At 40.2% G+C, this 16,699-nt stretch overlaps 1 protein-coding gene across 4 annotated transcripts in view; it reads right to left on the bottom strand.

Annotated features, from left to right (window-relative positions):
• abat (4-aminobutyrate aminotransferase) overlaps positions 1 to 16,207 on the bottom strand; it is a 96,430-nt gene extending 80,223 nt beyond the window's left edge. For 2 of the 4 annotated variants that reach the window (XM_047050528.1, XM_047050530.1), the window contains exon 1: positions 16,099 to 16,207. The gene's annotated coding sequence lies outside the window, so the exon portion shown is untranslated. Of the gene's footprint in view, positions 1 to 15,154; positions 15,267 to 16,098 lie in introns of those variants that run through there. The other 2 variants (XM_047050527.1, XM_047050529.1) reach the window with 2 other exon arrangements.
• Positions 16,208 to 16,699: the final 492 nt, after the last annotated feature.

The raw sequence follows: 16,699 nt of genomic DNA, 5'->3' as shown, positions 1-16,699 counted from the left end.
CAATCAGAGCAACAGAGTATGTGACGTATGTTAAGCACCGCATAGTTGTTGCCAACAGAACTAAACTACAAGCAGACTTGAAGTATGCTTGAAGAATGAATACAAAGATTTTTGCCGGTGTTGTAAAATTAATTTAAGGGTAGGGGGAGTACTTGTTCACACGGTCAACCTTTTTGAGCGAAACAATAAAGGGCAATGCATATACGAACAAGTTCTCCGTTTAGTTGAGGTCCAGGGTTTTCTCATCTTCGAAGGACTTTCCACTTGTCAGGATGAGAACTATGGCATTAATGGGATGTGTGTGTGCAAGTGAAAGGCATTTAAGGACACTGGACAAAGTGATAGGGGTGGGGGGGGGGGGGTAATTGATACGCATTTGAATCGCGATTCAGTCTTCTAGCCATTCATATAGATTCACAAATGTCCAATTTGTTTACTAATCTGCAAGAAAAACAATACATTTCAAGGTTTTGATGCATTGGGATTTTTTTCTTCAACACTTAACTGCCTATCACAGTAAAATAGAAACAAGTAACACTAAACAGCAAACTGGAATCAAATGTAAGCATATATTGCATTGAAATTTGATTACAAATCATGAATAATCATTTTATCGAATAGTGACCCCCAAGAATTGAATCGTGAGGTACCAAAAGATTTTCACCCTAAGGTGACATTGAATCTCTGTAATTTTTATATAGAATGCTCTGATTCAGGGGTTCTTCTCTCCACCTCACCCCCTTATGTAATCTGGGAGCTGAAGGAGGAAAAATCCAGACAGCAGCCGTCTTGAATAGAGCAGCTCCCACCCCTACCAACCCCTTCCCCCCCAGAAACACACACATACTCTCCCCAGACAACACCTCCTCCCCAACTGGATAGAACTGGTTCTGAGAGTGTTACACAAGGCTGCGTCATCAGCCAGCGAGAGAGAGCGAGAGGGAGAGCGAGAGACTGGGTTAAACTGGACATACAGTACAATGGGGGAAATGGATCATTCCTGATGCTAAATGGGCCTGAATGGGGGCCTTCGAACAGCAATGCTGATATACAGTGTGTGTATACTATTATAGTATCACTCTAAAGCCAAATGGGTAGTTTGAGAGGGGAATTTCATGAGAACTTAATGTCCAGTTCATGTTAATTTTAATATAAATCCAAAGTTCATATAATAACACACTTTTTGAGGACATTAACAGTAATGTAACATGATCAAGGCAGAGCTCACAAAACCCAAAGGGGTTGTGGGATGGATGTGTTGAGTGATTACTTGATATGTACATTTCGGCTCTCTAGCCATTACAAGACTCTGGACAAGTGCACGTGTAATGGGTGTGAATCTGTGAAACTCACTCCTCAAGTATATAACAGGCCACCTGCGTCAACGAAGAGCTAGCTTTTCGTTGGTGTAGCTAGTAGGGGTCATGATTGGCAAGTCAGAGGTGGCGTGTTCGAGCCCAGTGGCGAATATTGGCCCGTAGACTTGTGACAGCGCATGGGTTAAAGTGAAAATAATTCCTGAGCCAGAACTTTGAGGTTTGCTAGTTTTCTACACAGGGTGACCAGTGGCTAAGAAATTGTGATTGACAAGTCATGTTCCGCAATAAATGTGCAAACTTATTTTTAAGTCGCAGACACGGTCAATCATAGACAACGGTGTGTCAGCTGTAATAGTTGCTCCCGGCAACGTCGTGGTAAATTTGAGTGCACTGGCAGCGGCTCTATGACATGACGAGCAAGCACTTTCTTACCGCTGCTGGCATATAGTAGCTTCCTTGAGCAAAACGTGCAGAAACAAGCACCAGGCTCTCTCAGTTTCTTGCACCAACTGTTTCTTGATGAGGATCAAGAAACAGTAGTTCTTGAAAAATTCCCCAACGGAGGCTCTATGGAAGCAAATCAGTTCCATAATGTAATATTAATACTTAATATTGAAATTTAAACAACACTGAATTCTCGTCTGAATATATTCCTAAAAAATTCGATCTTAAAAATTCAACCTTAAAAAACTCGACCCTATCAAATTTGATCCGAAAATCTTCGAGCTGAAAAAATTTGAGCCAAAAAAATTCAAGCCTATCAAATTCGACCCGAAAAATGTAGAGCTTAAAAAATTCAGATTTTGAAAATCCGGGATATCGAGGACAAGGTAGAACAATCGAGCCTCAATGCAAATCAAACCAACTTCTGACCTATCAGAGCACAGACCAGACCCCCACCCATAGCCCCTCGGCTTGAAGCAACAGCCCCAGTGGATGTAGGTGGTATTGTATTTACGGTTAGGTTCCCGACTTTTCCGTAGTTTTTATTCTATTAACTCCAGTCAACATTTACAAAACTATATCCCCCAATAATTTTTGTTCCATTCTCATACTGGCTCATACTCCTAGCTTTTTCATAGAATAATTTTTCCTGATTTTTGCTAAGTTTGAAACCAATCCGAAATGGGTAAACTAGCACCCCATTTATTTTTCTACGTCAATAAAAATTGCCTGCAAATGTGCTCGCGGATACTAACAGGGCACGAGCACAAAAGTTCACATTGAGCTGAATGAGCCAAAGACTTATATTGAATGAGCACCGGGAGAAATGGCTTGAGTTGCCTGCCTTGTTGTAGCAAATTTAGCTAATCGTTGTCACACATACATGAAATGTTGTGAATATAGTTCATTCCGGTTATTTTGAAACGGATTAGATTTTTCTTAAAAACGTTCATGACATGATGGCAAATATATTATGTTAAGCGCGAGCATAGATTGTTGACATGTCTATCTGGAGCAAACCACAATAGGAAATGATATATATTAAAATAATATTAGTCTTGCCTTCAGAAGCTTTTGTTAAACACACCCATTATTCTTTTTTTGATGGTGTCATCAAGCCAGACTGCTTTTGTGGGACAATGAAGGTCCTCAGTGACTTTGTTTCACCCTGATGGAAACGTCTTGCAGCCTATATGGTTCTGTGAATATGCCCTTTTCAAAGGCAAATGTTCAATAAAGTATATTTTAGACACAGTTCTCAAGCTTTTATTTATTACATTGTTACCAAGTCTTGTTAGATCAAGTTCTATCCATTAATAGGCGTTTGGTTTTGTAGGATGAACAAAACACAGGCCACATTTCTACACTGATGATTAATTGAAGGCAGTGTGAATTTCGTGGCATTTTGTTAAAATATAAAGTTGACAGTAAGCTATGGTAAGTCTGCATTCTGGAAATAGCTTGCAAATGTTTTGAAACCTTTTTTGCCTTTTTTGAATTTTAAATCCTTAATAGATGTGAACCTGAAAATAGGATATGTAGAATTGCTAATGTGTAGAAGTTTAAGATAGAATGTTTCAGTATGACAGATGCAGAGGATGTGGTTAGTAAATGCTTGCATGGGTAAAACCACATTTTGACCTTTTGAAGAGTGCAGGAGACGTGTGTAACAGACAGATACCTACGTCATATATGGCCCAAAGTCTAGACAGGGCCATCCGTATTGAAAGATAAGATAATAAGGATGACAATTTTGTGTGAGCAACACACTCTAGCTCTCTGACTTTCTGAGAGTCTCTCAAGTACACACCTAGTCTGAAGTTGAGTCTAGTTTTTTCCTGAGCCTGTTTTTTGTCGAAAGAGTTATTTTCGTCAGTTGTACTGACCATCTTTTAATTTCTGTTTTACCAGTGACCCAGGGTCCCCGTTTTCTTGTGTTCCCTGTCGCCCTTAGAAAAAGAGGTTAGCTTCCTTTTGTGTATTTTCTTTTTACACTTTGATTTTGTTCCTATAATTTTCTGACAGTTGTTGCCCTACCGCCCATTTGTGCACCCCTCGCTCGAGACCAAGACATCCACTCAGTGCCCCACACCTAGACTCAGGTGAGTTCCCAGGGATTCGCGACCTTTAGACACGAATACTGTCCAGCTGGTGTTTACGCAAAACAGGGTCTTGAAGTGTTCGTCTGTTCAGACACATGTACTCTCTCGATAGGTGCGGTGTTGCGTCTCATGGAGGATAAAACTAATGGGGAGGGAAGACGTTTTGTTTATTAGTCACCTTATTGTCACCTGTGGGAAGGACGTTAACCGGGAGGAAAACATAGCCAAGTAATAAGTGATCGATAAACTATGATGTGTTGCCCAAAAAGGGCCTATAAACATTTGCTGCTATAAAAAGATCTCTTAAGGTTGTGTTGGAGGCCCAGTGAACGTCTGTGACATTGTGGTTGTTGTGTTGGGTGCAAGGATTCCTGAGGGAGCCTCCGACTAACACGTAAACCGACCGAGCGTGTGATCTCCGCGCACGTAGCCTATGCAAATTTGTGAGACCCCTAGTGTGAACTAGGGAGACGGGCGAGGCGTAGTAAAATAGTAGTGACTATTTTCCGGGGGATCAGCACCCGGGTCAGCGCGCACCTCGAGTCCCCAGGCAATCGTTCAACAGCTGTAACGTTCTACCCACCTAAGTCAATCCAGTTTGCCTCTACAACAGAAGTGGAAACAACTAACGTTATCATTTCAAATGATATCTAGACAATCTGTTCAAACCAGTGTTGTGTAGACACAATCGATTTATTTGCAAGTTTTTATTTCAAGTCTCCACCTTCAGTGAGTACAGTTGGCCTGTTTTGTTTGTGCTCCGCAGCTTTACTTGTTGAAAACCAACAAATCAGCGCGCAGCTATCTAAATATTAATGAGCATACCATAAAAGGAGAAAAAAATGTGTTTTGTGGACATTTGTTTAATCCTCATTTGCCATTCTTGGTGGTTTTAGAGATCATTTGTGTTTTGCAACAAGCCTAAAAAAGGAAAAGTCCTTATGCAGATCAATATAACCTTTACATTTTTTATAGTGGGAGGGACTAGGCATGAGAGGACCCCATCAGTGAAGTAACACCCGAGACCAATGGTTGTCGGTCTGTGTCTGTCTGTCTGTCTTTCGTACGTAATCATATTTTTTTTTTGCGATATCCGCCATCGTCCTGTTTCCTCCCTTCCATTACAAACCGTGACCAACGGCAGTCTCCCTTCTCTGCAGAACGCATCAGTCTATTGCACCAATTTGTGAACTACTTTTTGTGAAAACATTTTTGTGAACAATATTTGAGATAAATAGGCCTTTTGTGTAGATCAGGCATGCAAATATGGAACGCAGAGTTAGTCAAAATTAAATAAATATAAATAAATACATACACAAATAAATATGGCTATGAAATAAACTCTGAAATAAAACAAAGATGGCAATAACTATATAAATATAGCATTATATAATTATATAGCTGAATCCATTTACCGACATCAATAAATAAATACATTTATTTATTTCAAAATGACGTTTTTGTAACATTTATTTATTTCATGGGACTTATTTCCTAATGCCACATTTATTTATTTTTTGAGACTTTCACACACCACATTTATTTCCACACCACATTTATTTCTGTGCTGTATTTATTTCCGATCTCACATACAAACGAGAGGGGCGTGGTTATCTTCAGACCATTGAGCTGCACACAAGATCGAAGGCAGATAGGGACACCTAGATTCGGTAGATAATGGAAGACATTAGCGGTGTCAGAGATCGCATGCTGGCCTTATAGATCAAATTGATCAGCATGGCTTGTCGGGATATATTATTTTGGCACACATTGTAGATTTTGTAGTTACTTGGGCAGATAAGTGCTCTACAGAACATAGATATTGAAGTCTTAAATAGTTTGAGACTTATCGAGCACTGTTCGTGTGCAAGATGTACAGGTAGTGGGTGTGATTAGTGCCAGGTAATGTTGGCTGACACAACTAGCAACCGAAACAAATAAGACAATCACTGCCACCGCTACATCGCTCTGCTATTATGTGGATAGCTAGGTCGATAAGGCACCTAGCTTTAGCTATCTAGCCTCACCATTATGCCATGCCGGTATTACCATTTAGTGAGACGAGACCTGAAGTGAAGCCAGACCATTCCAGACATTACCCATACCTTTGGATTTGCAGTACTGCTTCAAATTGAAGTCAAGTTCTTAACGTTTTGTTATTATTGGCAATTTAAAGTTGCAGCTAACCAAGACGTAGCCAGACCAAGACCCATTCAACATGGTACACAATACCCAAACCCAGATATTATAATTTATGGAATTTTTCAATATTAAATCACTACCACTAGACTCGTTTTAATGACCAACATACACCTACGAAGACGTAGTGGTGGCAGTGATTGTTAGCTTTGCAGACGAGTTACACGTCACACGAGCGAAAGCAATGTTTTCAAAAGGTAACTTCAGCGCTACCTCGTAGCTATCAAAGACCAAGTCCCCACAAGTAGGCTACTAGGTCACTGCCATCACTCCCATTGGGAACCAATGATAAAAAGACAGAGACGACAAAGACATTATGGGCAAAGCTTGTGTACATTGTATGCTTTTCCGCAGTGCGATGCCACTGTCACCCCCCATACAGGTAGCATTGCTATCTAGGAATCTAGGTGTGCAGCCGCGTTGGTCTGAAGATAACCACGCCCCTCTCGTTTGCATGTGAGATTGGAAATAAATACAGCACAGAAATAAATGTGGTGTGGAAATATATGTGGAAATAAATGTGGTGCGTAAAAGCCTCAAAAAATTAATAAATGTGGCATTAGGAAATAAAAGTCCCATTAAATAAATAAATGTTGTCTTTACAAAAATGTCATTTAAAAATAAACAAAAAAATTATAATAAATATTTATTGATGTTGGTAAATGGATTCAGCTATATTATTATATAAATCGGGCTAGTAATTAGACGGTTGCCGGATCGATTCCCTGCCGTGCAAAATGAGGTTGTGTCCTTGGGCAAGGCACTTCACCCTACTTGCCTCGGGGGGAATGTCCCTGTACTTACTGTAAGTCGCTCTGGATAAGAGCGTCTGCTAAATGACTAAATGTAAATGTATAATGCTGTATTTATAAATGTATTGCCATCTTTGTTTTATTTCAGAGTTTATTTCATAGCCATATTTTTTTATGTATGTATTTATCTAATTATTTATTTAATTTTGACTAACTTGGCGTTCCATATGCAAACAGTTCAGGGTAAAAAAGGTGAGAAGGATACAGCGAACCACCGACCCTCTAGGGGGTTCCGAGGGCATGCTCCCCGTAAGAACATTTTTAAAATTTGAAGTTAATCACATGAATCTGGTGCACTTTGCATTAGGGTTAGTATAGCGTACTATTTATTGTTATCTGTAATTTAGGAAGTTTTAGTGTTAGGGTTAGTATAGTCGTTTATTTATTGCTATCTGTATATTTAGGAAGTTCATTTATCTAAGCTCAGCATAGATGTAAATCTGTTCCGTGTACTTATATGTTATGTTATGCCAGGTGCTTGCGTTGTCTTGTCTTAAGAATTTCAGTGCCCAGTCTAACCTTGTGTTGTTCTGTGCATCTGACAAATAATAGACTTGAACTTGAACTTTGAGAGTAAAATTAAGAGGCTAGGTCTATGGAGAATCTATGCTCTTGTAAACAATGTCATGTTCTTTTAACCATAAAGAAACGTTTTGTATAACATACATCAAAAATGCAATTGCAATTTTAACCAATCATCGTCGTCTCCCACAAGTCTCTCCAGTAGGGGTTAAATCCAGTGTTGAAAGATACTGTGTTCATTCTGCGTTCATTCTGGTGTCTGAACTTTTTCACTTTTAATTTTGTTTAATAAGGTGCCAGATTCTAGAGAATTCCAAGCGAAAAAGACACCCTTAACAGTCCTGTATCTTGCCCAACCCGTCAATCGCTGCGTGTGCTTTCTTCTACTGTCTATGCCTGGCAAGCGTGAGAGCGCCGAAGTTCCGTAGAGGCCGAGAGCGGTATTGCAGACAGAGATTTCAATCTCTTTTGTAAAAAAAAGAGAGATTCCTCCCTTCAATGCGAATGTAAATCCTGGTTGGATAAGGATTTAAAATTGGATATGATGATGAAATCTGAGACATAGTTTCAGCGTTAAATTAATAAAATAATTTCAGTCTGTGGTTCTACATGGGCTGTGGAAATAATTTAGAAAAATTATAGCTTGCAACATATAGCATTTTTTTTTTTGGAGCTGTGAACTTAGTTCAAAATCTTAAATTATGAATTATGCACTGAACCAGTTCATTTCAAAATGTGTGAACTATGAACTGAACTAGTTCAAGTAGAAAGTGAACTTTCCCAACACTGGTTAAATCTTTAAATGGCATGTGTCATCGGAAGTACATGCCACTGGCAGGAGATTTCTCAATGGTTTTATTCTTTAATGAATCTTTGTTTATTAATTACTTATTTTTCAACCAATAACTGAATTAAAATAAGAGGGATATTCGCAACTATTTATGGCAACTTTCACTTGCAGCCCTGATTTCATTCCAACAAACAACTAAAAAACACTGCCACTTTTGGAAAAGCCCCTCGAAATCAGGAATTTTTGCCCGCAACTATCACAAAAAAGGCCCGCGAAATCCTGGGGGGACTGATAGTATAAGTTTAGCTAGCTTGCAAAAACAGAGGATAGCCTACCAAAGTTAACTAAGCCAATGTTGTTAGCGATGCTAGCTAACGTTAGTTTGCTAGCTCTATATAACATTTCACAGGGTCTTGCAGCTGTTTGATTTACAAAAATTATTATGAAATGTTATGTTCTACTATCCATTTGCCTACTTTAGCAAGTCAGAGTAATTCCAAGCCCTGATAATGTAACTGAGACGACACAGTAAATAAGCCCCTCAAAGTTGCATGGTATTATACACTTTGTAAAATTGTGACCTCTGACCTACACTAGTGTCACAGGCATTTCCTAGTCGCACCTTACGCCTGTGACACACGGGCTGCGAAGCACTGCTAAGCATTTTGTAGCAAATAATAACAATAAACTCACTATTACTTACGTTATCTTACTGCAGTGTAACTACTTCAGCATAATAATGCACCTAACTTAACTTAATTTACATTTTGTAAGTCTATAGTTTGCAATTCTGCAACTATAACCTAATACAATAACAGGCTTAAATGAACTGACAACATAAGTTATACAACTTACAGTTCTCAAGGACGCACACATGCAATATCAACTGGCTAGTTATCCTACGGACAGCGGCAGTCTCTTTTTTCTTTCTCTCCCTTTTCCGCCGAGTGGCGCGCGTGCCTGCTCGCGAAGTGAAGCTCGTATCCGTGCTATTCTCCGACATGCACTCTAACAATCACTGCTGATATACGGCCTTTTGTACAGCCCTATTTCTGATACCGTGGCAGCAGAAATTCTCCACTGGATAATAACTTGTAGCCAGAGAATATGGACCAGGACCATGTACTAAAAGGTACACCAAGTTAGCCCTGATAGGGTAGACAATGGCACATTTATACAGTGGAGCAGTAAGGACTCACAGGCTATGTATGTACAGTGTTAGGGATACCCGTTCCGTTCAAAAGCAGTTTTACAACCCCCATGGAAAACATGCATAGGGTTAACATCCTCTCATTGCAACACCCGGCTCTGTAATCTGTCACCGTGGCAACCGGACGGGCACAGCGAAGGAGCATTTGAGAGGAGGAAAAAAAAAACTATCTTTCACTGAAAAAATGAGGGGCTGTGTGAGAATGATTGAGAATTTAGACTGAGTGCAGCAGAAAGAGGAGAAATGCATAGCAATGGCATACAGTATGAAGCGAGAGAGAACTAATGAAGATATGAAGAATACAGTGGGTGCTTAGGTAAAAGGTAGCACCAAACACACACACTTTTCGGTGTTGGGGGATAAATAGGGATCAGGCCTTTGAAGCAACATAAATATATGCCTGCAGTTGCCAAGGTGACCAGTGGAAGAAAAAGCGCAGTATCATTGTAAACACATTGCTGGGCCTGACAGCAGTGTCTAATACATAATGTTGGCAGGACAATTTCCATACTTGGTTGCAACTGGTAGGGTTTGTTGTGGTGTTGTAATAAAGTACATAATAGCCTACCCATAGATAACACTTTCTGTGCCAGGCACTGACATCCTGGCTATTGGGAACAGAATCAAAATGGAATAAAAATCAGAGCTTGAAATTAGTCCCTCTTCACCCACCAGCTACAAAGAAATCAATGATCTTACAGTGAGGGAAAAATGTTTTGATCCCCTGCTGATTTTGTACGTTTGCCCACTGACAAAGAAATGATCAGTCTATAATTTTAATAGTAGGTTTATTTGAACAGTGAGACAGAGAATAACAAAAACAAAATCCAGAAAAACGCATGTCAAAATTGTTACGAATTGATTTGCATTTTAATGAGTGAAAAAAGTATTTGACCCCCTCTCCTTTAGAACGATTACTGGCTCTTAGGTGTCTATTATACCAGGTAACAAGCTGAGATTAGGAGCACACTTAAAGGGGCGATTGATTGCAAAACCGATTTTACCTTGTCATAGTTGAATAACGACAGTGGTGGGTAAAATGAACATACAGTGAATATCACAGTCCATTGACACATCTTTCGTTTGCAAATCCTCAAAAAGAACAAATGTGGCTGTAAAACGCTAGCTTTTCAACAAAGCCACCGGAGTGACGTAGGACGGGGGACCGCCTTTTTTGGCTCTGGTCTGCATCTTTGTCACGCCCCAAAATTTACATCCAGACCAGCCTGAGGTTGCGTCTATCTCCGATACTAGTTTAGCTGCGCGCTGCTTTGTGTAGGCTACTTATAAGGAATTACAAAGAAGAACGTTTTGAATTATAACAAGGATATTGAAAATGGACCACAGTCGTAAATGCTGTGTTCCAGGCTGTACAGGGAAGGCTAACACTCACCGTCTTCCCAAGGAGCCAAACATTAGCAGTGTTTCCCACAGATTAGAAATCTAATTGTGGCGGGGAGGGGTGGGGGTTGTCAGACCGGGGGGGGGGGGGGGGGGGGTCGTAATAATTCCTTCGTTAACAATTCGTTACACAGTTAATTTGTTAATAATTTGTTACGTTAAATATTACTCCAAAATGGATTCACACCTTAACAATATTTACAACAACTAACATATAATTTCTGCATTATGCATGTAGCAACGCTAGTGCTAAACAACTATTTAACTGGTCGGCTCCATGACGCCGGGTAAGTAGCTAACTAGCTCTTGAGACTTCTCACCAAAAGACCGAAGGGGAAACCTCGAGTACTGCAAGTCGCTCTGGATAAGAGCGTCTGCTAAATGACTAAATGTAAACGTGAGTAAGGTACCTAGCGAAAAGTAGCCTCAACTTTCCTCGACTTATGGCTACGGCACTAATGCTGAAGGCTAGCTGATATAGCTGTCGGTTTTACTAGAACGGCATATGTATGCATTGTTGCTAACGTGTGTTGACGTTGTGACTGTGTGCATATGTGAGAAAGACGCATGAGTGACAGAGAGACGGAGGGAGAGCAGGGGAAAGGAAATGCAGCTGAACGAATACGCTGCGTGGTTTAACCTAAATAGCGATAAAAAAAATGTTTTTACGAAACGCAATGTGTGGCGGTCGGTGTTGATTCTGTGGCGCACCGCCACACATTAGTCTATGTGTGGGAAACACTGATTAGACAGGCATGGCTGCTGTTTGTCTATGAGAAGATCCCGGCGAAGTTCGACACTAAATCATTAATTTGCTCTGAACATTTCACCCAAGACAGTTTTGACAACCTTGGACAATTTCAAGTAGGATTTGCTAGGAAGCTGAACCTGGAAAGAGGTGCTGTTCCGACCGTATGCTCATTGCAACCGCAAGCTGAAAGGACAGTATGATTTTGTGCTAACAGTAATTAACAATGCTAGCATGTCCTGTATATAGCATACCAGGTAGAATGCTAAATATGTTTCTACACAAATCAAATGACTAGCTAGACTAGCTGTAGTCGGCATTAGAAGGGAAGCTTCCGAAAAAAGCCAGAAAACGAACATCAGTCTGGCTTGTTGCAAACGCCTGTCTAGATAATCTATTTGAAAGAACTGGAGAAAGGCAGGTGCTAGATACAGGATACGTTAGCATTGCTAGTAACTGTTACCGACAAAATCATACTACAGTTTGCACCTCTTTTCATTAACAGCGTCATAGCAAATCCTGCTTTACATTGTCCCAGGTTTTCAAAACCGTCCTTGGTGAAATGGTTCGCGCAAATGTGTCGAGGGTCAAACTGCACAAGGATCTTCTACGCTACGGTATAGACAAACATAAGCCATGCCCGTCTAGTCAATGTCAGCTAGACTATCATCTGCTTTTTATTAACGCTGATTTGCAAATGTCCCTAAAGCTTTTATGGTTTGTGTAATCTGAATTTGCCACTTTACATGGAGTGTACATGTGTGGTGATGGGAGATGGTTTTGGGTTGTGAAACTGAAGGCCCTCTGTGTGTCGCCTGTGACTGATAAACTTGTATTAGGCTAGTCCAGGGTTTCCCGCAGCACTTTTCAGGCGGCCGCTTAAGCAACACACGCCTGCTTCCTTAACTACGTCGTTTTTATTTTATTTTTGCGATAGCGATATCTACCATTGTCCTGTTTTCTCCCTTCCATTCCAAACCGTGACCAACGCCAGTCTCCCTTCTCTGCAGAACGCATGAGTCTATCGCACAAACTACCGCCCCCCCCCCCCCCCCCCCCCCCCCATTTATATTTGTCTGATATATTGCTCTGAGGACATTTCAATTTTGACACCATTAGGGTTCACGACTGACCATTGTTGTCACTGATAAGATTATCTGATACCAAGGATTTTGATTTGATTTTATCTGAAGAACGGTAACTTTTGGGTATGTAAGTGTTTGAGATGACAACACGCAAGAATGCCAAAGTCCACTGTTGAAAAATCACAACAAGGGTTTAAAACCTAGTTGAAATCATTGTTAATCTGTCAACTGACCTAAAGCCTGGCGGCCTGCAGACATTAAAAGCTACTTGACAATCTTGTATTTGCCGTTTGAGCCTTAGCGCTTACCTTGTGTATCAATTAAAACTGCTTGCTGTTGCCAAGTTTCCACAACAAGCAACCTTTACGTGTTCTCAGTCTATGGGAAATAATTGTGACATCACTTTTTGTCTGTTCTAATGTATTGTATAACTCAGTTTTTCCTTTGGGATATTTTTTTGCAGTGGGGCCAGGTCTCTCCAGACAACAAAATTCACAAAATAGTGAATGATAAACATTCACAATGATTGAGACAGCTTTCATAATCTGTCCTTTTCCCACAAAATTACCTCACACAGCAGACACTTTCTGCATAACATTCATCTGAATTGTTCAAGTAGTTGCACATTTATTTCAATGGATATGTAGTATCCATCCAGCAGATCTGAGTAAATCTTGTCACACAAATATGTAAAACTTGTAAAAATGTATATTAACTTACATTTAACCAGATTAAGGAGCTAAAACCATTGCATTCAGTATTTATTAAAATAACAATAATAGTATTGTGATAGTTTGATTTGTCAGATAGCAAGACCATCGTGATAAGCAAGCCAGATTAAGGAAGGATACCCCCTTCTTGCATTTAAGAACCTTGCATCTTAAACCAGTTCACACCACTTTTACTGCCCCTTGTGACAAGACTCACACACAGCTTCCCCCAGGGGCATACCCCTTGACTTGCGCAACTGAATACATGTGATGATTCTGAATCTTGAATAAAACACAAATGGACAAAACACCTGAGCAATGGCAGTGCAGGCAGGCGTGAAATCCAATTTGCAGTAGAGAGCATGAGGAACAACAAGAACTCTCTTGGTTCTATGGTGGACCTCACAGTAAGAGTTGAGTATTCTCCCACAGTAGCAAGGCCAGTATTGTGTAATCAGGCCTATGGTAGGGGGATGGGGTGGGAGCCATGAACACCAACACACTGCCTCTTTGGAGCCGTTTCACAACAGAGCTTTCATGAGGCTGTGAGAGGGGAAAGAGGGAGTGAAGAAAACATGAGACAGCCAGTGAAGAGACGGAATGCAATAAGTGTAGAGAAAGAGAGAATAAGCAAGAGCAGGCATAATCACCAACCTTGCTTTTTGCTCAATTTCAATTAATTTGCAATCCAGGTCCAAGGATGAGATGAACATCTATTCCATTTGAATTTCATTCTGTGAACGCGTTTGGAAATGTTGACTAATGTCTTTCATTATGAGCTGTAGGGTATTCTATGTTATACATTATATATATAATTTTTTACTTCCAAGGGACTTTCAACAGAGGGGGGGGGACTTTGCAGGAAAATTGTGGTTGGCCCCACAAAAAAAACAATTCTCACTTAGGGTTAGTTAATCACAATCACACAAACTCATCATTTCTGAGATCAAGGGGTTCAGTAATGTGACCTGCATACGTTTGAGTTAAGGATCTTAAGAAGGTTCTTGGTTCCAACAAAACTTGTTTAAACACAGTAATAAGCCCTGATGGCTTTGTGAATCAACCAAACCTCATTGTTTGAACGTAGGGTTTGAATAGTGTTTTATATCTGGTCCCCCTTCCCCTCTCAAACAGGTTATGAACTTCACTTGAACTCCATGTTTTGGGCTACACTGGTAGGCCTATACGTTTTTGCAGTAGCTACGTTATACAACGCATGTCCGTTTTTCCCCTCCTCCTCCTGTCCCTATACGTTTGCCCGAGTGTCATCGACGAATATATTAAAATTTGCATTTGCGGTTGATATATGGCATGGCGTCAAGCCAGCATACTCACAACAAAAAATGTATCGCAAGAAGGTAGACAAGTTAACTCGGCTGGCAGATACCAAATAGCGCAGAGATATCGCCCAACAACCATTGACTGCACAGAATGTCTTCGGTAAAAATTCCAGTTCCGACTAGATCTGCCTTGTCAAATATATCAGCAAATACATTAAGACATGAAAAACTATGCCAGAGAATCGTTTTTAAGTATTCATATTAAACCACCATTCGCCATATTAGAGAAGTGACAACACAAGTCAATTGACTAATGTGGTGCATCGTCGATGAAGCAGACATCTTTAAATTAATTTAACAATTCAATTTAACATTCAAAAAATGTTTAAGTTACCGTTTAAAGACATGTAGGACCCCTCAGGTAAATTGTTTATAGTGGGAACATGGTTTGATGTTGCAGTGCATGTAGTTGCTCTGAAGTTGGCTATGTAGTGAATCATAGATAGCGCTACAATTTTTATGCCGGACTTACCGAGGTGTCCACCGGTAGGCTACCACTGGAGTCTCCTGTCAGCTAGGGTACAAACGACGTCTGAAAGCAAAACTATTTTCAAAAATCGCTGGATGAGTGCTCCTGGTGCTTTAAATCATAGATCGATATTTGGACTATAGGCCTATCATGTAAGGAGGGATGTGGCCAACTTTCTCTCGTCCAATGAGGGAAGGAGAAGTAATGAAGGGGAACTAACGACGACCAATGTCTGTGCTGCTTATGAGTTCAGCACAGCTCCCTACAAATCATTGAAAATAGGATTCAAAACAGCAATAGGCCTACATGTAAAGGTACTGTGACTTCATTTAATTCAGGCAGCATCAACAGCTTAATGTGGAAACGGCACCAGTCTATTCCTGATATTTAGGCCCACACATTTCATGATATCAGCCAACAGGCAAAACGGAATAATGTAAACTGTCAAAAACAAATTCACATGGTCAAACTGGAAAAACACACAGTAAAAGCTTTTTGGCTTATATAATAAAAAATTGTATGATTTCTACAATGTGATGTATAAGAACAAACTCGTAGGCTTACATGCTATGTGGACAATATGGTATAGGCAAAGGGATCACGTGCTCTTGCACGAGCGCTAACAACATAACATTAAGCCAACCCCTTTAAATCGGCTACCGCTGACACATTGTTCCACACCGCTAATATGTGAATAAAGTGTTCTGGATTAGAACAAAATCCGTTCCACCCAGTTAACTCCTGCTATCTGCATTGCTTTCTATATGGCATTCTGTACTCGTATTACATCACCAGCCTAACTGCACAACGCATAGCCTGGGCTACACATACCTACTGATGTTCTCGACGACTATTTAGATACGCCCACGCATTACATTGTACGAATTAGCTACATTTAAAATTAATTTACAAAATAAAACATGAGTAATTTCCACTACCCAATTTACCTTGTGCTTGTTTGAAAAATATTTCATCACCAATTCTGTTTTCGGTCGACTGCCAAGCAAACACTTAAATGCATACAGAGCCGGACGGTAACATAGACAATGTGAGAGGTGATTTTGTAACTAAGCAGCGTAGCTGTAAAGGAAGGAGACATTCTTGTCCGGTAACTGTCTGGTTATGCACAGCTGGTGCCCCCTGCCGACCAAACAGGGAAAAGACGGAGAGTGGTAGTATTCCAGTAAGTTTCCTTTTGGGATAGTCATCTCCCGTGTTGGAAACTGTAACTCCACTACTTTTGGCGGTAACTAGTAATGTAACTCATTACTTTTTCAATTACTGAAATTTAAATGGGCTCATTACTTTTTTCTTGCATGAATTCCCCAATTTCCTGTTTTTAGTATGACTTAAACAAGTTTACGGTGACGCAGTGTATGAATGAATCACTCCGCATTTTAGACCAGCCCACACAATGGCTGACAGTTCGGACCGTGCAAGCTTTCCCTTACAAAAAAGAAGTATACTTCAAGTTTATTTTGTAAGAATACTTAGTATAAAAACTATACTATTATCATGTCACTTAAAGTATACTAGCAGTGTACTTAT

The sequence above is a fragment of the Hypomesus transpacificus genome, unplaced genomic scaffold, assembly GCF_021917145.1.
Source record: "Hypomesus transpacificus isolate Combined female unplaced genomic scaffold, fHypTra1 scaffold_118, whole genome shotgun sequence".
Lineage (NCBI taxonomy): Eukaryota > Metazoa > Chordata > Actinopteri > Osmeriformes > Osmeridae > Hypomesus > Hypomesus transpacificus.
The sequence above is the reverse complement of the archived record's forward strand: the minus strand, read 5'-3'. Positions and strand labels throughout refer to the sequence as shown.